Source organism: Pezoporus flaviventris, unplaced genomic scaffold (genome assembly GCF_033815535.1).
Source record: "Pezoporus flaviventris isolate CSIRO_AGI_PZ_B2104156 unplaced genomic scaffold, CSIRO_AGI_Pfla_v1 ptg000006l, whole genome shotgun sequence".
Classification (NCBI taxonomy): Eukaryota; Metazoa; Chordata; class Aves; order Psittaciformes; family Psittacidae; genus Pezoporus; species Pezoporus flaviventris.
This window is the reverse complement of record NW_026892554.1, coordinates 16,973,013-16,998,303: the sequence shown is the minus strand read 5'-3', so window position 1 is coordinate 16,998,303 and position 25,291 is coordinate 16,973,013. Positions and strand designations below refer to the sequence as shown.

The 25,291-nt window shown below is 39.5% G+C and overlaps 1 long non-coding RNA gene across 3 annotated transcripts in view; it reads left to right on the top strand.

The window, feature by feature from the left end:
- LOC133266061 (uncharacterized) overlaps positions 1-25,291 on the top strand; it is a 232,118-nt gene that overhangs the window by 43,590 nt on the left and 163,237 nt on the right. For all 3 annotated transcript variants that reach the window (XR_009742239.1, XR_009742241.1, XR_009742240.1), the window contains exon 2: positions 3,379-3,478. This is a non-coding gene — a long non-coding RNA (uncharacterized LOC133266061). The remainder of the gene's footprint in view (positions 1-3,378; positions 3,479-25,291) is intronic.

The following is a 25,291-nucleotide window of genomic DNA, read 5'->3' as shown; positions in this document are numbered from 1 at the left end:
GGTATCTGAACCTGCTAGGTCAGTATGAAAGCACTCATTTACAGAAAACTTCAGTGTACTGGGATCTTTGACAGCTATAGAACATTATATATAAAAGCGTATTAAAATACCTATCCACATATGAGTTGGGAAAGCACTCACTTCAGATACATGAACTGTGCTAGGCCATGTTATGTGCTCTATATGAAGAGGAATCAGAATTTCTAACAATTGAAATAGCATATATTAGCTTTCTGTGGTACTGTGGTTGATGATCTGGTTGATTCTGCTGGCACTAAATGATCTCAGAACAGGGAGATAAAAGTGATGTGATTATTAAAATTACAAACAGGAATGTATAGTTTAGTTTGATCTCACAAGGTGGGATCAGAAAGGAGCCCAAGTTCAGCATCCGGGGAATGAGAACATAAATGCATTTCTGAACACCTTGGAGTTTCTTTCAGTGTTTCTATCTGAGCTTTAAGGTTTATAAAACTCTTTATTTCATCACTTTAAATCCAGCCCTCCTGGTATGAGAACTAGGGATATTGATGTTTTATCCAAATGCAGTTTGAAGTACATAGAATAAAAATAAATGTGGGACATGCTCTTCCTGTGGACATGTCAGCAGCTGTATGCTTGGAACTTACTAGTAGAAGAAAAGTGATCTCTGAACATACACATCAAGGCAAAAAAAGCCTTTGCTGCGGCAGTTGTTACTTGCCTTTGATGCTAAAAGTTAGTCCAGTTTCACCAGCTTTAGCAGAGCCAGACTGGGTGTCCATGTCTGGGCAGCTTGCAGTGTGTGAGTGGCTGTGCCCTACCTCCTCTGAAGGTGAGGCAGCAGGATCTCTTGATGAGTTGATTCAGGCCCTTTCTCTGCCATTTATTCTACAGTCCTCCAGACAAATTGCCAAAGAGTTTGGGTTTGGTTGAAGGGGTGTTTACCTCCGTCTTAGCTGATGCTCAGTTCCAGCCAGCACATTGCATGTCATCTGTAGGATGTACTAGTCGGGAATTAAATCAAAACCACAGAAAAATATGCTGCACTTTATAACTTGAAAAAGCATTTGTTAATGTGGATATATGAGGTGGAAGTTAGGGAGGAGCAGTTTGTGCTATGAATCACACTTTTCTGTTTGGGATAGGAAAGTTATTTAGATGTTCTGCGTGCTTGTCAATGGAATGTGCTTCAGGAGTGTTTTATAATGACAAAAAGAGTCATGTGCAAGACAAAAATAAGAAGCACAATTAATTCTTACTCTGCTGAGAAGTGCAGCCAGATTAAAAGAGGAGTTGGAGAAGTGTAAATATTCCTCTGGTAATATATCCAGAATGATGCTTCCCTGTATTAGTCAAAAAGAGCCATTTTTTTTACTCTATTGTAGGAAAGACTTGGGAACGCTGCTAGCAAGTAAGTTCCCTTGTCTAGCAGATGTGAAAATCTGCAGCTTTATATGATATTTTCAGTTAAAAATGAGTGAAGGATAGAAAAGGTCAAAGACTTAATTTGAGATTTTTGCTGGTTTGCTGGTGGGGTTGTTGCTTTTTACATTGGAGATTGAAGCTTAATATCTGAAAGACTAAAATTATAAAGCAATACAAAGAAATCATGTTGGGTCACTCAGAAAGATGATTTAGGCTGCAGTATTGCAACTTCAGTGTTTCTTTTTAAAACCTACTCATTTCTTAGTCTAATCTCTCCAGGGATATGTGGATTATCTTGATTTTTCTATTTTACTACTACTGGACAGCCTGTTGTCCAAGAGCCTCAAAGATGTTACTAGTACTTGGGGGTAAGAGGGGGAAATGTATAGTATCGTATTAGTGAACAAAAGGCTCTTGTGGGTCTGTTCTCTGTGATAATACTCTGAAGGCCTCTGTGGGCTGTTTTGAAGTGCTTGGAAACCACAGTGATGAGAACTGTATTAATGCCTGGATAAGTTGATTAGTTATGTGACGTGGGTAACTCCATTTAATGCACGCATCAAACTGAAACTAGACTCCTTAAGGCTAATTCACTGCGTCATTAGGAGCCAGTGAAATTCCTGCAGCAGTGTGTTCAGATGTGCTGGCACTCTATTTCTGTGGAAAATGTAGAATTTAAAGGAATGGCTGGAAAAGTGGCCTACAAGAGAGCAATCCAAAGGTGACAGAAGCATGGACTGATGTCAGCCATGTGGAAGCATGGTATTGGTCAAAGGCTGAAAAACATGTGATGAAGGGGAAAGGGCTTTGATATATTAATGATAGTAAATCATAATCAATTTATGCACTATCTACAATTTATATTCACTTGGATAAGCTTGAAATCCACCAGATTAACATGTCAAAAGCACACACTGTATATTTGTTCCACCTAATCCCCACTGGTAGTTCAGGCTCTTCAGAAGGAATAAATCAGGAGCAAAGTAACCCCATCAGGTTACTCAATTACTAGCTCAAAACTATTCTTAAGCTAAAAATGGGACATCCTGCACATCAGTCAGTCTACCTATCATTTTTTGCACCCTGTCACGGTGCAAGAGGACTGGCATTTTGGCAAAGTGATAATAAAATTAACAAGGTCCATTTCAAGTCAAAAGCTAGAACTCTGTTTTGGGGCTCCATTATCTTCCTAAGGGTCTAATGAGGAGGGACAGGCAATTATTATTATTTATTTCACTAATAAGATGGATAATCATTTCTTGTGAAACTTTTATGTGTTAGAAACGTGTTCCTTGTACACTTTGTTTAGCGCAGTTGCCTTTTTATCAGACTGAACTGTTGTGTGACATCTTTTATTAGCAGGGCAGTAGGAGGGCACTTGGAGAAAGAAGGCGGGGGGGAAAGGTGATTTTTGATCTGTGAAGATAATGCAACAAGAAGCAACAGTCCATAAAAACATCACCTTTCAGTCTCTGAAGACATAATGCTTTATGATAACCATAAAACATTTTAGTGCAAAATAAATTGCTGTCCTATTCAAATCCTTAAATGTACTACGGTGGATGTCACTGAAGACATACAGCTATTTTTTGCAATACTGAGATATATTTTATCATAATTTGTGGTGTAGGTGACAACCTTGCACACGATTGCCTTTTCTTGCTTAGTTAGCTTGCCAAGGTCAGAGTCCTTTGGCCTTTTATGGGTGTAGAACTATTAGGAAATAAACAGGATCACCAGGTAGCATCAAAAGGAAACTTGTTTCCTTGACTTGTTCGTCATATACCCTTTAAAGATTTGATAATGTTCTGAGTATGCACTTACTGATAATGACTTCTTTATACATGCTTTAACAGATTCTTCTCACTTGTAAAATATACAGGTGATTTTTTTCTCATTTTCTTCTCTTTTTCACTTTCTTTTTAAATTTAGTTTCATTTTGTTGTTTTGATTTTGTTTCCAGCTAATTAGTTAACAGCATATTGGCTTTGGAGCTGCTGTGAGGAGAATAATGGATGGCAGTTAATGGAAAACACTGCAGTTACAATTCAGCTTAGAAGTCCTGAGCCAGGTAAGCACCTCAATTTCCCTAGAGTTGAACTCTTCAGATGTCATTTCATGTTGTGCCACTGGTGAGGCCTTTGGAATGGGCATTCTCAAGGTGTTTCTGGAATTTCATGTTCATTTTTTGCATCAAAACTGTGGAGAGGAGGTTTTATTCTACAATGTTTTTGTGGTCTTTCTGTTGCTCATCATACCAAAGTAGAACATCATGGGAAGGGTATAAGAAAATGCTAATAATGGTGGCTTATTTGGCAACATTATGTAGGAGATACTCCCCCACTCCATGGATGTATTTGCCTGGGCTGATTTGTTTAAATTTGCTGTAAAATAAGATAGATTGAGTGGAATGGGGGAAAAAAAAGGGTTGATAAAATCCACATGGAACCATGGAAATGTGTTGACCTGATTGGTGACATTTATATAAATCCTGTACAAGTGTGAAGAAAAACAAGTTTAAAATTCATTTTATATGTTTGCCTTTCAAATACATTGAAGTTTTTGAAACAGAAAATTGGTCACGATAAAACTTTACCCTCTATCTGGAGTTGTTGGGATGAAACTGTGCCTTAAAGGAAGCCAGTGGTGTTTTTAATGTAATTAAGAATTCAGCCATGAGTGTTCATTTATATGTGGATTGGTGGTGATACTGTATTAGAAAACGAGGATTTTGTCGTTCTGTTGTGGAAAACTGAAAACCCTTCAGCCTGTGGTCAGTGCATAAAGGTTGCTAGCATTCAACAGTTTGCCAAATACCCTTAAAGGACAGATGTGAAATTGCCTGGTGGTTTGCTTCAGAAAACCTTTTCTCAGATAAAGGGTCCCATTTCAAATGATCAGAACTCCATATGGATTTGAGGATTTGGAAGAGCAATATTTGGATTTGTAGAGCCAGCTCCTGTGAAACTCTTGGCAGGATGAGAATTTCCACTCTTTGTTAACTGTCACCTCCAATCATATTCATTTAAAAATGGCTCATGAGAGGTTTTTAATTATTTACTGTGTTACCAATATGGTAAAGGTTGTACATGAGAAATAACCATCTCTTTTATACCAGTTACAGGCTACAAGCAACTTTTTAGCCTTTTTGAGTCTGAAGAGTATGTTACAGCATTTAGAATATATAGATCACTTATTAAACTATTAAGAAATGGGCGATTAATATAACAGTTTTTGCATATTTGTAGCAATAGAACAAGAGGTAATGGGTTTAAATTAAAATAGGGGAAGTTCTGTACTGTGAGGGTGGTGGGCACTGGAATGGGTTGCCCAAAGAAGTGGTAAATGCTCCATCCCTGACAGTGTTCAAGGCTAGGTTGGACAGAGCTTTGGGTGACATGGTCTAGTGTGAGGTGTCCCTGCCCATGGCAGGGAGGTTGGAACTAGATGATCTTAAGGTAAACAGGGGAAGTTTAGATTGGATAAAAGAAGGAAATTCTTTCCTGTTATGGTGGTCGGGCACTGGAATGGGTTGCCCAGGGAGGTTGTGAATGCTCCATCCCTGGCAGTGTTCAAGACCAGGTTGGATGAAGCCTTGGGTGATATTTAGCGTAAGGTGTCCCTGCCCATGGCAAGGGGGTTGGAACTAGATGATCTTAAGGTCCTTTCCAACCCTAACGATTCTATGATTCTATGATTAAGGTCTTTTCCAACCCTAACTATTCTATGATTCTATAACATGACATTTTTTATGTGCACATCATATGATTGGCAACCCATACCATGTAAGAAAATAGCTACCCAGGGAGACTGGGGCTTTTATTCTCACTTTTTTAATGTTTCTCCAGTTGTTGCTCATTGCTTGTTGGCAGTTTATTTTAGATATTACAAATAATAAAGGCTGCAGCAGTAGGAGTGTTTAGCTTTTGGATTCAACAGACACATATATTTTAATTTAAATGACAATATCTAGCAACAAAATTGCTTCATTTTAACTTCACTGCATTTCTTAATCTGTTGGAACTATAATTTAAAAATAATGAATTAAACAGGGTGAATATATGGCTTCCATTAATTCCAAATACTGCTTATTTTCAGCACTTTTTAATTATTTGAATATACTTCTCAATATATTTAACTGGAGTGGAAAAATCATTCAAACCTCAGTCCATTTACGATTACCAGTGTATCTTTAACTTTCCAAATTACTGAACTACAGACTATCATTTTGAGTACCTGTTTTTCCTGTGTGTTTAAAGCCCCCGCAATAGTTGAGAAAAATGTTTGGAAAGATGCAGGTTTCACAAACAGTGAGCATCACTGAATGTCTGTTAATAATCACAAGTTCTGCTTGGAAGTTGTCTTAAAAGGCTGACTGAAACACAGGGACATTAATGTTGGTACTGGGAATCTGTGCTGCGTCTTGCATCCTTCTATTACCTTAAGATGGCACTTTTCCAAGAAGCAGGAGCCCACAGGCTGTGAGGATTTTTTGATCACCAAGAACCTTTAGTTTTAATGTACATTGTATGTGCAGGCACAGAAGGAGATACAAGGCCAAGGCCTCGCATTATGTAAACTTGTTACCTGCTTTGTGGATCTGGTTTTGAAGTTTTGTCTTCTCCTCATAGAACATTATTTTCTTCTGACTGTAGAGACTAACCACTGAGTTCTTTCCTTGTTTTTAAGGTAATATCTTACCAAATTTCATACTGGCATGGACTGGTGACAGAAATCATACACCTGTTTGTATTATGAGGCTTATAGATACTGATGTGAAATCTTTCCCACCTTTTCCTGACTGTACCCGAAGTCAAGTAATAAGTAGCTGTGTATGACTTAAAGTGGCATTTCGTTGTGATGATAGGACTCCATGATGTAGTGAGAATTTTGGAGTACATGATCTGTATCCCATGGCAGCAGTTTCCCTGCCTTGTAATAACCTGAAACCGAGCATGAAGATTGACAGAGAAACAGACAAATATATTAATGTTTTTTTGTTCTGGCATTCTTGTGCACTTATGTTCAAATAGACCTGGACATTGTGAATAACTAGTTCAGGCATTACAATGTGTTGGATAATAAGCATTTGCACATTTTCCTTGCTGATTAGAAAGAAAAAATGAAACTAGATATCCAGTTGATTCAGTTATTCTGGCCTGCTGCTGGGTTTACAGCGTGAACAGGGCTTTTCTAATCTTAGATTGTGATCCTTCAGTAGAAATCAAAAGACCAGTTAAAGAACAGATGCCAGTGATGGCATCTGTTGTTTTCTCAGGAGACTAAAATTAACTAACTTCTTAAGAGCTCACGGAACCTGATACTGCCTGTGGCAGGGCAGTGTGGATCTGTAATGTGCTTTGACATCAACTTAGTTAGCTTGCTCATGTTTTGCTTGCCACAGTTGTAGGTAGTGAGAGAAAGTAAGCTTTGGACCAAAGTCTTACTGCTCAAAGCTCAGGAAGCTACGTGGTTGTTTTTCTTTGCTGCTGTGCCATCTGAGCAAATCTTGTCAGCATGGGAAGGGTAATGAGAGCTAAGAAAAGAGAAATTGCCTTGTGAGGATGTTTCAAGAGCTACTCCCTATAACTGACAGGTCTTTACTGTTGAATTCCTTCACTGACTCCAAGGTTAGTTTTCGTAGTGTTCTTCAAGGTGCTGTGCACTCTGCCTTCTTTAACATTTGCATGTAAACTCTTTACTTTTCTCTTGTAATGCCTCTAAAGTTGCCACACCAGCTCTTCTTTGTGTTGACTTCTTTATACAGGTGATAGGTTTTATTTTTTTGTTTGGTTTGGGGGTTTTGTGTTTTTTTTTTCCTCTTTTTTGTGCCAGATTGCTGGTTTCTGTCCATCAGTCACTCCGATATAGGAATCGTGTTTGCACTGTTAATCTCTCACAAAAACTCTACCCCAAGAGAAGCATTAGCTGGTATTTTATTCCAGACTCTCTCTTCCTGTTGTTGCAAGTCCATGATTCATCTCTAAACAAGTGTCACTGTCACTGAGTAGTTGGTAAGGCCTAAGCAATGACAGTGGGCCAAGTCCTAAACTCTTTGCTCAGTTTCCATTCCATGTACCGTGAAAATTTTCCAATTCAGAGTTTAAAAAGGGAAATAAATCATGAAAGAAAATGGCATGTGTACATAAAGAAACACGTTACACTGGGGGCTCGTTCACCTGGAGGATGCCTGCCCAAAATAACCTCCCAGAGAGAATAAACACTAATCTTTGATCTGCAGTATGCCACAGTTTTCCCTTTAGTGTTCCCCATGCTCCACTATGGGCAACTGGTATGTGGGATATGTGGTGTGGTTCTCTGGCTCTCTTTTCTGGGAGCTGTCAAAATTTCTAAGGTGACGAGAAGGCTGCAGTAGTTCAGATCAGTGCGTAGCCATGCTCAGAAAGCTCAGCCTGTGTCCAGTTGAAACAGCCAGGAGCCAAAACAATTTACTCAGATGGTCATAAGTGGTTACTGAGCAATCACTCCAGCTGAAGATCATAGGTGTAAAATTAGAAGCACTGGCATTGTCAGAAGCTTGTGCAGGTAAGAATTCTTCATTTGTATGGAATCTTCTTATCTGATAAAAATGAAGCAGGCCAGTTACTGAGATTTTGCCTTCAATGTCTTCAAAGCATTCCAGCCAATTTACAGGCAAGGAGGTGCCTTTTTGCAGGCTCAGGGCCTCAAACCTGAGGAACTCAATAAATAAGAAATGTGTGTAACTGTAAATAGAGCACCTCTACTTAATCATTTCATTCCCTTCCACCTGCTTCCAAAGAATAAAGTTTCAGGCAAAAATCCCACATGTCAAGTTTCATTTCTGTTCACATATTTCTAAGTGAATTGCTACTCCCCCCTGCCCCTCCCAACAGGAGTTCACAGAAGTGCAGCCAGACCTTATTATTCTGTTTATGATAGGATGGTCTATTCCAGGACGATGCAGTCCGTAGTAAATCTATCTGCAGAATTAATTCTGGGCTTGGGAGAAAGAGATGCAAGTAAAAGCTATAATGATTTACAGTTTGAAGACACAGCTGATCTGAACATAAACATTGAATCAGTTTCTTCTCTGTGTCTTAGTTCCATTAGAATAATGACAGTAGGTGACATTTTTCACATTTTAATTGGTGTTTTGCTGATTTTATCAGAATTTCTGCTGATCAAAGCGAATTGGCTATTTATTTATTTTGCAGTGATGCTAACTAATCAGTGGAAGTTTAATGTACTGTAATGAATTTTAAATATCCTCCTAGTCATTACTAGTGTGTGAATCTAGGCTCTCGTAACAGTTTAAATAATTAATTACTCGAGTAGCAGAAAAGGTAACATTTACTATAATAACATTTTCTTTGAAATAGTTCAGTGCCTGTTTTATAGTTCTATCTCAAATTAGCAAAGGATCATTCTGATCACTGCATCTTCCCCACATGCCTACAGCTCATTTGACCTAGTCCTGACTGCATTGTTTTAGACTGATGGTAAATACCTTAATTAGTTTATTTCAGTAGCTTGATGAATGATAATATATTATTTATACTTCAGTGTCTTTGCTTTAATTGGCTTCTTTTCTGCTATTTATCCATACAGATATATCAGACATTTTTGTTAAATACTAATCATGTGGTTTATGTCATAGTGCTGTTTCCTAGCAATCATGGCATGCCACAAATCGACATCATACATACCAAAACCAAGGAAGGTTTAAAAAGAAGTAACAGACTAGTTGAAATAGTTGGTTAACTCCATGGTACAATTTTTCACATACCCTTATGTTAGGAAAGAATGTTAGCATTTATTTAAATGTTCAGGAATAGGGCGTATGCCCTGAACTAGAATGTTGGCCTTCGAGGACATCATGCCAAGATGTAAAGAATTCAGCATCAGTTTGCCACTAATGCACATCTGTAATCAGGCTCTGAGACATTTTTTTTTAAGGCATTAGAGTTCATTCAGATGTTGTGGTAACTGCATGGGAAGTGTAAGATTAATGCCTGGGATTTAATGTGTTTATATTTCTGGATGTTAGTTCAGGCAAGACAAACAAATAAAAACCCCCTCATTCTTTTCATTGTGCTAAGGGTGAGTCCAGTTCTGGACTCAGTTCCCAGCAGACTGGTGTTTCTGAAGGGACTTGGTGTAATTGCAGCTTTGGTATTTACATATATTCTTCTAATATGGTAATTTAGGGTTTTTTCAATGCACTTTCTCAGTGGAATATATAAAATGATATGAATGAATTCCCCAACAGATTATCTGCTGTTCCTTCTTGAAACTCAGGAGAGGTGATGTTTTGTGCATGTACAAGGAGCACAGCGTGCAAACAGTCAGTAGGCTGATCAAAAAAGTATTTTAGGTACATTATTAAACACTTCAAAGCTATGTAAAGCTTCCATTTAAGCCACTAGGTCAGATCACATATAGCTCCTGTGTATAGGGAACCAAAGGGTGTTTTAATGTGTTTGTATCAATTTGAGTGTCCAAGTAAGAGATTTTAACCTTCCTTGAGAGCACCTAAATGTGAAACTGTTGACTGATTTCAAAGGGCAAAGTGTAAATACTTAAGTTTCCACTACTGAGAAGCATGTGATTAACATGTACCAGTTTGTATCTGACAGACAAGTATCTTTCCTGCAGTTGCTATATGGAAGAAGCCTGCTGGCTTCCATATAAAAAAAATAATGAATAGGCAAATAAGTGGAAGATGTTTTGATTATTTTTATCTCCAGAACATGTTGAACTTTACCTTTGCTACCACAGCAAAATGGATATAGTATTCCCCAAATAATACTAATAAAAAGCTTTCTCGAGGGCATAATACAAAAAGACACTTAAAAAGTAAAACGAAAAGCACTGATGTATTCTGTTATTATTTGTTGTTCTGTTGCTTCTTGTAGTGCATTTAACATGTGAAAAAGACAGAGCTCTGATTTGTGGAATGAGCCTGATTTTGTACCAAACATTTTCCGTACTTATCAGTAGCTATGCTGGAATCTGTCTGGTCTGTTGGGGTTTGGTAGCTTGAGGAATTAATGAATATTCATTCCTTTTCCCTGGGTACAAAGTAAAATAACTAGTAATTAGTATAATATTTAATACTCCTGTTCAAAATAAATAAATCTTTTGTGAAAAAAATCTAATTATTATAATGTAGCAACTTCTGCGTGTGTAACTGAAATTGGATGTGCTGTTTTGAAAATGCTTTTAAGCCCTCATTTACATGTTTCCAGATCAGTTAATTATTCCTCTTGTATGCATAAAACAGAACTCTGGATTGTACTTGCATATATTATTCATTTAGCTATCTATCTTCTAAGTTTAGCTGATTCTAATATTTTAATTTTACATTGTTGTTATACCAGTGATATTTGTCTTCTAATATGAAAGTTATTCTTGCCTGTGCTTCGCTTTACGCTCATTTTTAAATGAGATGGCTTATGTGGTAATATGTGTGACTATTATAACTTGATTCTTGTATTTTGCTTATCCTACTAAATGAGTCACGTCTGGTGTTCCTGTGAAAGCAGAGTGTCTCAGATGGGGACCTGATCAAGGAAAAGCCTTGGAACTGATGACCAGAGTCAGAGCTTAGGACTTGCTCTACTAGGTCCTGACCCTGGCTGAAACCTGCAGGAGGGTTTGTGGTCACTTTCAATGAGACCTTTCACGTTGATCTCAACATGAGTTGCTGAATTTAGAATTTCCCTGTTACCCATTAGGTCACCATTGCCACAGGAGCAGGCCATCCCTATGTGCTGGAAGAGGGCACAGGCAACTCAGGCGGGCTGCAGGGATTCTGCAAGGTGATACAGGAAGGAAATCGCGAAGGGCTGAGGCCCAACTAGAGTTTAATTTGGCTACTACCCTAAAATACAATTAAAAAAGCTTCTATAAATGCATTAGCAACAAAAGAAGGACTAAGGAGAACCTCCACCCCTTATTGTATGCAGATAGTGACAAAGGCTGAGGTGCCTAATGCTTTCTTTGACTCAGTCTTTAAAGACCACTTGTTCTCGAGGTACCCAGACCCCTGAGCTGGACTGAAGGGATTAGGATTCCAGTAACCTTTGGATAAGTGGCAGGGCTTTGGCTGTAGCTGGCAGCCATGGAGTATGAGGAAGGGTGAGATATCCAGCAGTGCTCCTGTTGGATAAAAGTTAAAGGTTAAGGATGCTGGAAAGGAGGACATGAAATACATGCAGGTGACTCAGGAAGAACTGTGTAATGCAAAGAGTAGTAAATGCTAGGGAGGACTTACGGGGCAAAAACAAGTAAGTAGCTGGTTTAAATGAGATTAAGATACCACAGCATTTAACACATGCAGAGGAGGGGTTAAAGGATGCTGATCCAACAGGAACTTGCAATAAATAGACATGGAACAAAGAGGTTTGTCACACCAGCTGATCTTTTCCTGTCTCACAAGTCATTACTGTCTTTTCTAAGTTATTTCTGAGAATACAGAGGGAAAATTGGCAGACCTGTGATTAGCAAGGTGCAGGTTTTTGATCTGTGTGGATACACTTACACACAGGGAGCTACATTAAAAGCCCATGACCAGCTCCTGAATGCTGACTTCCCTTAGGTTTATGGTAGGTAGTGCTAGCTTTATACATGCATAAATATTATTATAGTATTCATTTTTACAAGATCCTGGACATTTTCAGGGCCCAGCATATCTGATGTTTGTGTTTTCGTAGCTTACTTTCCTTATTCAAATATGGCACATTTATTTAGTACATGCTTTTCAAACTTTACTTAGAAGAGCGAATGACTAATTTACCCAGGGGGCTGTTCAGTTTTTCAAACATTAATGAAATTGCTTTCACTTTTATGAAGTGAATGAATAGGAATATCCCCATTATAGAGATTACTAGTTGAGGTACGGTGTTAAAAAGTAATCTCTAAGTCTGCATGCACAATTCAAGATGCAAGGACCCTATTTTTTTATCCTTTTTAGCATTAAATACCATGTTTGTGGTCAGGCACAACTCCCGTTGATTTTGAGCGCAAAGAAAGATTTCAACAAATAAGATTTTGAGATCTCAAATAATGATTCTAGAAGTGAAGGATGTTCTATGAAAAAGGATCTCTTTCAAGTTTGATTTAACCTCACTTTGCTAAGGAAATCAGTGGTGGTTGAGGATAGAATCCAGTTCACCAAATCAAATTCGCATTCATTAGTAATTGTTCATTTAATTTTCTCCAATGCCTGCTTTTTTTTTAGTGTTTTCCAAATTGAGCAAGAAATGATGTTGCAACACCTCCTATAGCTGGTCCAGTGGACAAAAACACTCCCAAAGCAGAACCCAGACGTTTTTTAAGGAAGAGGAATGCAGATCATATAGTGAATAAAAAGAAAAGCCATATGCATGGGAGGAGTTAAATAGGTTCTGGACAGGCAGTCTTTCTCCCAGTGCTAACCAGCCTCTGAAGGCTTGGGTTTGTAAGCCCAGAAAATTTCACCAGCACCACTTTCTGTATGTCATGTCTTTCTGATACGTCATCTCTTATTTTCCTGCCTTTTCTCTAGTGGCATCCTAAGGTAACAGAAAAATTACCTAAGCCTACTTCAGCCATGACCAATCTGTAATCTACTTGTCATGTTTATATCCATCGTACAGGACTACTAACTATATGAACACTGTAGCTGATGGCAGTAGTAAATTGTCTCTCTGTGGCAGGTGAGTGAGAGGCACTGTTGCAGTGTAAAGCAGAGGCGTGGTGATGTTTGAGGACTCTTTGATTCCATGCAAGGGCTGTGAAATGGTGGGAACTCCAGTAGTTTCTTTTGCCTGCATCCTGTGAATTCCTGCCTCCTTCCTGACCTCTCCGACCTATTCCTCTCCCATCTCACCACCTCCTTAGCTCCTTTTACCCCAGTTCCATTCTCTCTGTCTATCCTGTAGCAAGACTTCCTCCCACAAGATGAGCTCCACTCGTGCCAGTCAAGTGGGTCAACTCAATGTTCACAGCATGATGCATTTGCTCTAGCTCTCCTGTGGAATTTTCTCTGATGTGACTCTGCCTCTTTGTCTTCCATGTGTTCATGGTCAACAAAATGCTTACCGAAGTTGGCATTGATAGATAGCATCCTTAGAAACACTCTGTACTGGCCACTCCTCTCGGAGCTGTGGGTTTGGCTTTGCCAGATGCTGGCAGATCTTACTGTCTTTTGCTCTTGGCTCATTTTTTCAAGGCTGTCACATCAACTGTCATGACTTTGTTTTAAAATGAAATAGTAAACTGAAAAGAACAGGGAGCTAGCATGAAGGATGTGCCAGCCTGCTGTTTTTCATGTGCTGGCCCAGAGTCCTGCTGCACACAAGGAGCTAAAGAATTGCAGGGGGGTGGAGGGTGGAAGAGGGGCTTATTCATACAGTGAATTTGAGAAATCCTTTTCTTGTCTTTGCTGAGATGACACAATGCCAGTTCTCTGTGTGGATGTTTTAAACTCTTTGTTTTAGTTGTATTGTACTGTATGTTTTTCTCCAGGTGCTGTGAACTTTGATATCAGTAAATTCTAACTGAACTAAAGGTAATATGCTTTAGATACTCCTTGGCATTATGGATTTTTGGACACTATTGCCAGAACAAGCTGGTCTTTTATTCTTATTTAGTATCTGTAAGTAGGTGTTTCTTGGTAATTTGTTTCTCTTTGTTTCACTTCAATCTTTCTTAATAATTCTCTTTGAAAATCTGCATTAAAGTATATTAGTGTAATAAGACTTTAAGAACTAACACAGGCCCTTGGGGAAGGAACTCGCCTCACTGTTTTTGTAAACCTTTGTGCATATTTGTGATGGTACAGAAAGAATTATTGATGGTAATACTATGAATTGTTTCCTAATAAATTTATATGGAAAGGTTGTGCTGGAAAGGCTGAAGAGAAAGGAGCAACAGCGATAAACAGGCTTGGAAGGTGATGTTATAAAACCCTTCTACAAAGCACTTTATTGAGTGGAAAGTAAAAGAATTTACTGTTCTGCTTCTAGGTAGGATAGAGCTACAGTTAGGGACAAATAAATTGTGATTTTTTACATTTAAGTTCATCCAGTTGTCCTTCAGCTCAACTCAGTCCCTGCCTGTCCTGTTCCAGAGGTATAGTGGTAAATTAAGGTGAAGTAATTTGGTTGTGCTTGTGTTCGTTATCTGTCAGAAGTGAATAAACACTGCATTGCTGAAGTCAGAAGCAGGTGGACTCCTTTTATTCCACTTGTGCCATAGCAATGACTACAGCACCCAGTCGTAGTGCCTCTCATGACAGCCACCATGTGCCAGCAGTTCCCAGAAAATCAGAGACTCACATTTAAACCTTCTTCACCAGCTGATGCTCTCCTTTTTGTCCCTCTTCTGACTGACATGAAATTGCAGTCAATGATTAAATAAAAACATAAGTCTTTATTCTGATGAGATATGTTGATAGGTAGTCTCTCATTTTGATAACATAGGCTCCTGTTTCCTAAAATATATTGCTGACATGAAAATATTTAAACATATTTTAATTAACTTCGGTTTTCACAAAAACCAATCACTGTAGTTATGGTCTAATTTTATAACTGCTTTGCATTGTTTATGTGCATATCTGCTTCTAACAGAGGCATGCCAAGATTTATCAGTAAATTTCTGGGTTTAAAAAAATGTTAGCAGAGAGAATTGCAGAGCATTCTGCATCTGAAGCCCATTGCAGTCCTGTAGATTTTTACCTCCTTCCCTTTGTAGACAAAAAATAATAATAATAAAAAACCCCTAAAATAGAGTATTTGGTATTAAGATTTTTTTTTTAAAGGTTCTCCATTCTCTCTGGCCTTTCAGGGCAAGATACCCATGAGGAAGAAAGTAGAAACTCTGCAATGCAAAGTCTCAAGCATTCTTTGGGCTTCCAGTATTCCAGAAAGGTTCTGTAGAAGTAGGAGGTGTTTGCCGTTTGCATTACATGTCAAGAGGCTGTGTTTTGTACTGCTCTTGCCTGTGATATGTTTTCCAGGACTTTGTTCCCTAGTGAGTCCAGGGGGGCTTTAGGCATCTATTCCTTTTGTTCTGAGTAGCCAGTTCTTTGAAAAATTAATTTCAGGTGAGGGCCTTTACATATCCATATCCATATCCATACATATCCATAAAATTTTAGTGGGACTAAACCCACTTTCTGGGTACCCTTAGGGCTGCATATTAAATGAAACTGAAATTTATGTCCCATTGGAATATGGAAAATATTAGGTTATCTGTGGATGTTTTAAAATCAGTGAAGCCATATATTTCTGTCTTCTGCTTTTACACACTCAAACCTTTCACACTGGGGAATTTCCAGTACTCTCCAAGTTTGATCCATAAAAGAGTTCAGGAATGTAGAGATCAAAAGCCTCTGGGAATCATTTTGCTGCTGGGCATGACTGCAAACCTTTTCCTTCTCCTTACAAACACCCCCTAGTCAGGTACCTGAGATGTACTCTTATTGATCTGCAGATGTACCACTGGGCTAGCCACTTGTCATACAAAATGTGTCAGAATTTGCACATCAATTGCAGCATTACTTCAAAAATCATACTTCTCTATGAAAATAAAACAGAAAATCACATGCCATTTAAACACCTCAGCAATAATTCTGTTGCTTCAGGCACCTGAGCTCTAATAACTGTTGGCATTTTCATTCCAAACCTATTTTTGGAGAAATTTAAAAGAGCACTGTCAGTTCATGCCATTTTGAAGCGATCTTAGCGTACATGAATGGAGCAGAAAACTGGCACTTAGGCCACTCACCTGAGCACTGCTTGCTTTGGGCTCACACCGGTCATCCTGCTTCTCTTTTCTGCTGTTACACAAGGTACTCAGCTGCATACATGAAATTGTTTTATAAGCTTTGGCAGAAATGTATCCCACTAAATGCCCAAAGCCAAATCAAATATGAAGATACTATTTTTTTTCTTGTGGTTTGGAGAGATATTATTGATTTTTAAATTCATTTACCTTTTTAACTGATTTTTATTTTTTTGGTTCTGTTGAATACAGTTCTCAGGCTGAACTCACCTCACTTTGCTTCCTGAGACTTTCTACTTAAAACATCATCTTCCTTTAATGTAAAGATGCCAATAAAATTTATTTGGTGTGGCATGCAAAATTTCGCTTGGAAGAGATCTTACTTTAAAGTTTTAGTTCCAGATTTAACAGTGACAGTCCCTTGCCTAGCCATTGTTGGCACAATGCAATGAAGGAATGTCTCATGACTTGCTGCAGGGTTGCATGTTCAGACAGCTGGCTCTGAGAACTGGCTGTGTGTTCAGAGAGAGCTCCAGTATCCAGATCCCGTTCTGGTGGAGGATGAGTTTGCTATGGAAGTGATGCCATTACAGCACTTACTGGAAAGGGGAATGTTTTCTGCTTTGTCATGTGCCCTTGATTAAACCACGTTGGCTGATTAAACTATGAATGAAATGCCACATTGACAGGCCTATATTGCATGACATGCTAGGAAGATCGCAGAGTGAGTAACTGTGGATTGGTTGCGTTCCATTACCGGCTTCATGAGAATAATGGGTTCCAGTTGTGCCATTTTCTGGTTTTGTTATTGCCTGCACTCTGAAACTGAATTATCAGGCCCCGGTGTGCTTGTAATAATTTGATCTTCTCAACAACTTTTTTCAGTCTTTTGGTTGCTTGATTGACCTTGTTTTTATGTTGGTGGGGTTATTGATGGGAGTAGCCAATGAAATGGGTAGTGAACATGGGAAGCATTTTCAGTATGAGTTATTAAACTCCTGCCAGAGGCTGCATTTATTATAATTATCACAAAACTGTTATGTGGCCTCATAAACTTGCGTGGTGATTTATAAACTTAGGCTTAAATTTTGCTGATGCAACTGTGTGAATATTTTTGTCTGAAGGAAGTTATACCTGAGGTTGCTATATAGGTAGGGTGGGTTTAGACTGGCATTGTGGCACTGGAGGTGAAACCCAAACTACTTTGCTCACATTCCTAAAGTCTCAGTATGTTTACTTGTGATGGTCTAATCCTGCAGGGTTCTGAATCCTGAACAAGAGTCATCTGATTGCACAGTGGATTCTAAAGCAAGAAATACAAAACTGGGCCTACAAAAAGCTTCTTTGATGTTTTCTTATCATGTTAGCTAGGGGTGATAGGAACAGAATTTCTGTAGCTTACAGCAGCAGATGGCTGGATGCTCCATGCTTCTGCATTGTTTAAGATTCTTGCACCTCTCCCAGCTTCTGAAGTTCAGCTAGAACAGGTCTTAGTAGCCTGATTTGATTAGATTTTGGTTAAATTTGCTATGCAGTTACAGTTTTATTTTTTCGTTAAATCAGATGTAGTGTTCTTCACTTAAATCCTTGAGTTTGCGGATCTGTTTTCAGGACCTGTGCTGGAGGCAGAGGCTGAGTGACTGTGATTATCTGGTGTTCAAGCTGCCTGTGTCCAGCTAAAAGTCTAAATGTAGGGGGGAAACTGGGTTAAAAGGGAGTGAGCGCCTCATTAGTTGCTCTCCTCCCTCCTTGAAACTTCCTGGCTCTAGCAACTGTAGTAATCCCAGCTTCTAATTGCATTACTTAGTACTGCTTGTCAGCACATTAACAATTCAATAGGCTTCAGTGGAAATAATATTCTAAGAACCAGTTTAGAGCCTCTGTCTTGTCTGCACCCAGCACCGGCAAGTGTCTGAGGTAAGGCGGTGTTTTAATCATTCCCAGACCTGGGTTAAATATCAAGTATACAGACATCAAAGTGAGAATCAAATACTGCATCAAGATATAAACAGGTAAGATACTTTCCAATAGAGTAAACCCGGAGCAGTATAAAAGGTTTTAAAAACCATTTTAGGTTATGACTTTGAACAACCTGATCTGACCTGAACTAATTTTACTTTTCTCACAAGGGACTTTGAACTTCAGGGATAGGCATGAGATGATGTCTGTGTTTCTGGGTAAGGATAAATGTGAATTCATTGTTAATAATACACTCGGTTTTACAGATTAGTACAGCTTTAGGAGCACAGTAAGTTGCCTAGAAGTTTTGACTCCACTGTGCCAAGATAATTTGTGTCTTCTGAAAAGAATAGCCTTTTATTCAAGTTATTTTCAAACTGTCTTGGAGAGATGGTATGTATTTATAAGAGGCTCTGCTTAAATCATACAAAGGGAATTTTCAGGAAAATAGCTCCATAAATCTTAGGAAGTGCAAAACTAACAGACATGTGAAGGATTTGTATTTAGAAAAGAATCTCCCAGTGGGTTGCTCTCAGCAGAAAATGAAAAGGTCTTCTTTGCATTCAGTTGAACTATTAGTGCATTTTTTGCTGATACAAGCAGTTGTACAGGTGCGGCCACTGTCACAGTCCTAGATTTCAGTGCTGCAAATTAGCAAGGTTTTAACTTTGTTCCAAATATCATGCTAGCTCATTTTCATTATGAAAAAGGTGGGGGGAGGAGAGTGGGACAAAGCACCTATTGGCAAAGCACATTATAATTGTTTAAGCAGGCCCCACAAGTCATGCATTTCAATTATTTGTTCAAAGCTGCCTGCAATTAAGAGTTGCAAACAAGGTTTTTGAATGCAAAGTCAGACAATTAAAATGTTTCATGTGTGCCTTAGAGAGAGAAGTTCTGAATTAGCACTTTGAATACACAAGACCTCTTGTTTTCTAATCTCCTTTCCCTTTTACTCTCTGAAAGAGAGAGGAGATGTATATTTTTCCCAGAATTTTTCTTTGCTTTAAGCTGGGCTGATCCTAGAGAAGACTGAATCATCCTACTCTTTGACTTGTACATTTGAATGTCTTCTGCTCCTTGAGAGATCATCCTTGTTGCTTCATAATGGTCCAGGTGCAACACAACTATGCCCATGTCTGGCTTGTTCTCGAAGGGGGGTCGTAAATCACTTTAAGCATCTCTTCTCCCCTTGTGCACCGCCCTCAGCGCCCTCAGCTTTCTTCCTTCCCCTTTGAAGAGGCAGAACTGTTTTAGCTAGTGATTTGTGGCACTCGGGCACTTTGAGTACAAACCCCTGTGCTCGGTAAGCTAACAGACAAGATGTGGGAAGCAGGGATGCATTGGCCTGTTAATGGGAGTTCTGTGGCTCCTGGTATTCTATCTAGTGGTGGTGACTGTATCACGGCTTCTCCCAGGGGAAGGCTGAACCATGAAAAACAGACTTCCCTTCTCTTTTGAGGAGAGCAGTGCTGCTCAGGGTTGTTTTTCTCCTTGCTAATGCATTTGAATGCTGGCTGTTTGCATCTAGAACTTGCAGTCTGGGAGTTCATAAGGCTTTTTGGTTTTTGCTTTATGTTCTCGGGAGTCCACCACTTGAAAGCATTTGACAGGCTATTCTCCTTTCCCTTCTCTGGTGATCCCTGTCATAGAATCAATTCTTAGTGGTAATCTTTCTGATGCAAAGCAGTATGGAAACTGCTGCATAGTATTAGATGCATTTTGGTTTGTGTAGGTAAAGGTGAGAGCCTGTATCAGTTTAAAAAAAAAAAATGCATACTGACCTGCAAAAGAAAGCATCAGGTTAACTAATGACTCTGTAAGGAAAGCAAAGACTGCGCAGCTCGTGATACGACACACAAATTCAGTTGTTATTGAACTTTCCTGGGATTTGTTGGCTTGTTTACAGCTTTCATCTCTTAGAAAAGGATCATACCACATATACTACTAAAAGCAAAATGTTTCACTAGTTAATGAAATAAATTTTGTGTGAAACCATTGATATTCCAGGGCATTTGATCTCGCTAAGTAGACTAAGCTGAAGTCTATGGAATTTCTGTCTAAATGCAGCATGGTACGAGGATGGGAGGCTGAACTGGCTTGTTTGGAGTCTTTCTCTTCACGGGGATGAGAGTTCCTGGGGAGTTTCTAAGAACAAGGGTTGGTGAGCTGCAGCACGAGGAAGTGAACTGTGAGCGTGTCTGGAGATGTCCTGCTGCTGCTGCTGGATCCCCTGGACCGAGCCATCCGGCTGCGTGTATTAACCCCGGAGCTGGGCTGGCCACAGCGCCATCTAGCAGCAGTGCGGCTGTGACAGCAGGCGGAGAGGTGATCCTTCGTCTCCCCGCTGTGAGCGTTCTTGCTAATTGCTTTAAAACAATTGTATTTGCTGGTATGAAATATCTTTAGTTTATTTGCATAAATAGAAAGTTCTCATATCTGTAAAACAGAACCTACATACAAATACAAGCTTTTACACCAAAGCACTGTAGAAATGAAAAGGGATTCCTCTCCTCCCGTGCTGGGAGACTTGATATGCAAGGAGCGTGTGTGTAAAACCTACTAGAAAGCACTTGATGGTGTTAGGCTGAGAGCAGGCTTTCTCCTCTCAGCATATGAATGCACCTTTGCTCAGCTCCACCACTGGCAATGAGTATCCTACACCAAAAGTTTCATTTTGAAGTGCAAGCCCAGTAAAAATCAGTTACATTTCTATCATAAACTTGGACCACTGTCAAATGACAAGCAATAAATTGACAGAATGTGTGATTTTTATGTCCCTTCTCAATTTTCAGGGCTCATTCATTTTATTAGTGTTAATATTGCTGCTTCCTTTGCTCTAAAGACTTGATTGATAAAACAATGACAATATTTGGTTTAGCAATTGATGGCTGATAATGAAGGCTTTTGTCCTCTTCTGAAGTGGATATAGTGTTTGTGAGTGAGTCAGTAGGATACAGAAATGTCTGTTCCATGGTTTAGTATTAAGGTGAGACAAATTACATATTTAAATTAAGGGCTGAAATAGATTTTAAAGAAGTCCAGCTGCAGTACCAGCTGGGCCAAAACTCATTCTGTAAGAATTTAACAGAGTAATCATAAATATTAGAGGAGGCAATTCTGTTGTTTTGACCAGCTTTAATATTTAGTACTGGTATCAATGTTACAAACATAAATGCGTATCGCAATAAACATTTTCAGGAGGATGTAAAATATAAAAGGTAAAGCTGACAGGACAGAACTGAGTTGAGGGCATTCACTAAGACCTGCACTGGCAGCATCTTATCTTGGATAACCTTGTTACTGTGCAAGCAGGAGTTCCCAGGAGCTGGCAAGGTGCATCTCTAGGAAATCCAGTATCTTTTCTGGTAGGATAGGGTGCTATCACTTAAACAAAGACAACCCTTACTAGAGTTTCAAGCAAAAGTGGTAGTACTTCAGCATGTCAGAAGAGGCTGCAGAAATAAAGAGAATCAGCAAAAGATTTAAATATACACATCAGGTTCTTAGCAAAACTTTCATTGGCTTCAAAGTTACTTGGACCCTTGTCTCTACTGTGCTTCTGGTGCCAGGAAAAAAGTTTGTCCATGAAATAAGACAGTGCAAGCCAAAGAAATGTCTGGAGTACACCAGTTAATTTTGCCACTGAGGTCTTAACTTCAACTAAAAATACGAAGTTATAGCATGGACAGTAATAGGGTTAATGGCTGGTTTCCAGACTGTGGGGCTTAGCAAATGCTGCTTGTACTGAGCCTGTCATCCAGCCTTCCAGTCAGGTTTCATTAATAATCTTATGACATACAATATTTTTGCCAGGCATTTTTATCTGCGAGGGATACAAATCTAGTGCCTTCAGTTTCTCTCAGTGCAGAGAACTGAAGCAAGCACAACTCCTCTAGCCTCATCCCATAGAGGTCTGAATTTCAATCAGAAGGTAGTTCTGCATGAATCTGGAATGAAAAACATGATTAGTAGATTAATGGCCCTCAGCAGGAAAGTATCTGCTGTTCTCTGCCTGGGTTAGAGTATTTTATATTGTGTGGGTTGGCATTATTCAGTTGAGTCCCTCCCCTTCCACTGTACTTCATCTCCTGTGCAGCCTGCACTGTCCAGCTACTGCACTGATTCCATTTTCCTCTCCTGGAGAGCGCCGTCACTGCTGGATAACTGGACAAGATAAAAGACATTCAGTTTGTACCCTAACACCTCTTCATAGCAAGAAGTGCCATGTTCACTTCCAATACAGTGATTGGAAGTCATGCTGGTCAGCACCCCTAATCACACTCAACCCTTTAGATCTTCAGAGCACTGTGCAAACATTAACTAATGAATCTCTCCAGAAGAGACAGAGTTGGGAGTTGTAACTGTCAGCAAGGGAGTACTTCTAAGGCACTGCTCTCTGTCAGCAGCTACTGAGCTAGCCCACAATGTCTGAGTGGCTAATCAGGCATATTGGTGGATCCAGATCACTGGGGACAGCTGCCTGCTTTCCCTTCCACCCTTTTGTTGCCTCAGTAAAACGGGATTATTCAAGTATTGCTTCCACACGTATAGGGCTGTGAATTTCCAGTGTGACAAGAATGGCTGTCTTAAAATTGGTAGGCTTTTGTTTGACAGGTAGAGAGTATAAATCTGGTGGGTTCTTTGCATGCAGCACTCCCACCCCAAGACCTTTGTTTCCCCACCTTCAAGGATGGGGTTCAGCCAACAGGGCACCAATGCACACACACATGCAACTTAGCTGGTGCAACAGGGAGAACAACACTGCAATAGCTCCAAGAAGTTCTGCTGTTATGGACACACAGGTCAGGTAAAGCTGGCTGCTCTGCAGGGCTTCGTTTACTTTTTCTTCAGGCTGCAAAACAGTGACGTCTGTTGTTTCTTCTTGGCTTCTGCTTTACATGTCACTGTTTTCGTAGGGAAGCCTGGGCTTCTAGGTAAGCGTTAATGGGCTGTTGGGAGCTTTCAAAGCTCTGCTGGCCTGTGAGTTTTTGCACTTGAGTGAGTAAGGCTTTCCTCACCTTGTAAAAGGGAAGTAGCACATTCAGTGGTGAGCTTTGCAAATAACAGGGCCAAATGCCAGGGAGCAGCTGTACCCTTAGGTGCTTTTGTCCTGTTAGCAGACCTGGAGGAGAAAACCATGAAAGTCTCACTTATCTGTTTATCTAGCTTGCAGCAGTCTGATGCCTTCTGCCACCTTTACTGATAATGGTCCCTTTGAAGTTGAGTGTGAATTTATGGTTTTATAAAGGCTGGATTCCAGAACAGGTCATAAATTATCTTGTTAGACAAAGGCTTCTGGGGAAACAATATTGCCTTACAATCCCTCACTGTGTCATTATCCTGATGCATTTCTAGCATGGCAAATAATTGACCAGAATGATATGCTGGCTGGTTCTCCAGTCAAGCTTTGAAATTGTTTGTGTAAACTCTTCTAGCAAGAAGAGCAAGTTATGGAGCTATAGTAAATTCTCATCATCCCTCTTAAAAGGAATCTTGAGTGCAGGTAACTGTTCATAATCTGAAGCCAAAGAAAATTAGGATCTTTATTTGCTTGAAATAACATTTGTCTAATTTGCTGCTGTTTCTTCTTAAAAAGGAAAATGTTTTGAAGTGCCAAATGGCTATCTCAGGCCTTCTCAGGATGTGAGATGAAACAGCAAAATGATGCAGGAGAATGAATGAATACTTATTTTCGCTATGCAGAAATGGGTCAAATCCTGCAAATTACCTGCTTTAGGGAGAGAAGAGGCTCATGTGCTCCATAGTAAGGTTCTAAGCCAGGCTCTAAGTGAGGTGTTGCACAGCAAGAGGTCTGTGTTCAAAACTAACAGCTATCTTGTTTTACTTGTATGCTTTTGTTTTACTGGACTCAAGCAAGAAGTGAGTTTGCATTTGGAGTGGAAAGCAGGTGAGGGTTTTGTCACAAGGAGGAATGTTTAAAATAGTTTATATTTGGATGTCATACTGAAGTTGCTTTCCTTGGAAATGGTGACCTTTAGGGAGAGGGAGACAAGAAACCAGAAGCATCATCATGGTGCCCGTTTAGTGTAGTTTAGCTGCCTCACACCCCTCTCAGCCTGTTAGGCAGCTTTTTCAGGAAGATCTCATCCCCTGTGATGGGGAGACATGAGCAATCCTGGGCAGGGGCGGGTAATGTGAACTTGAGCTGCCCGTACAGTAAGGAAGACTTCAGAAGTTGCCAGATACACAGTCAGTTTGGAAAGTCCCATTTAGATGTGTAATTGCATTTTTATCACCTTAAAAAACCACCAAACAACAAACTCAACCCCTCACTCTTGACTTCTTCACTAAAGAATTTCAGAGCTCCAAACCAGACACAGAGACCTCTGTCCTTCTGAGCATCTGAATTTCATATTCCTGTGTCACTATTTCTCGTGGTCTGAGCTTCCCAGGACCATTGCGGTTCTACATTAAGTTGCTTGCTAAATCTATTTAGATGTGTTTGTCTGTTGCATAGCACAAAGTGATTCCTTCAAGACAAAATTATAATCCATCATCTCCTAATTGTAGTATTTTTATTTTAGGTTGCATTTTTTTAGCTTATATTCATCTATCTATATTTATTTGTAAATATTTATGATCATATGCCTAAAGAAATGTATTCATTTATGTTCCTGTCTTAGGCCAAAACAGAATTTAGGACCATGTTGTGTTCCAGCTGGGGCTGGGAGCTTGCTTTGTGTTCTGAAGTGCATGTTGGTCTCTCATGACCAAAGAGCTGAAGAGCTCTAGTAACGCAGGTTTGCTCTGTTCCCTCTCTTCCTGGAGTCCTGGCAGGATTCTCTTGTCACCTGTTACTAAACCAGTGACAAAAAAAAAAGGTTGTAAATTGCATTTAGTCCATCCATGGTAAAATACATGCTTTACTATTCCATTTTTCCTTCCCATTCCTCTTGGCTTGCTTTTACACTGCAAGCTCACTTTAAATGAGACTGCCTAAGCTAGACTGAGGGTTGCTGGACTCTGTTTCTGGCTGTCATCTTTCTGCACTGTCAGTAAGTAAGTAAAAAGAAATGGCAAAGCCTTTTCTGGACAAATTCTCACTGAGGGTTGAGAAGGAGCTGCAGTGTGAAAGGAAAAACAAATAGTCAAATAATGGAATAATCACTGATACAGACATACCGGACATCTGTGAAAACAGCATGTGTAT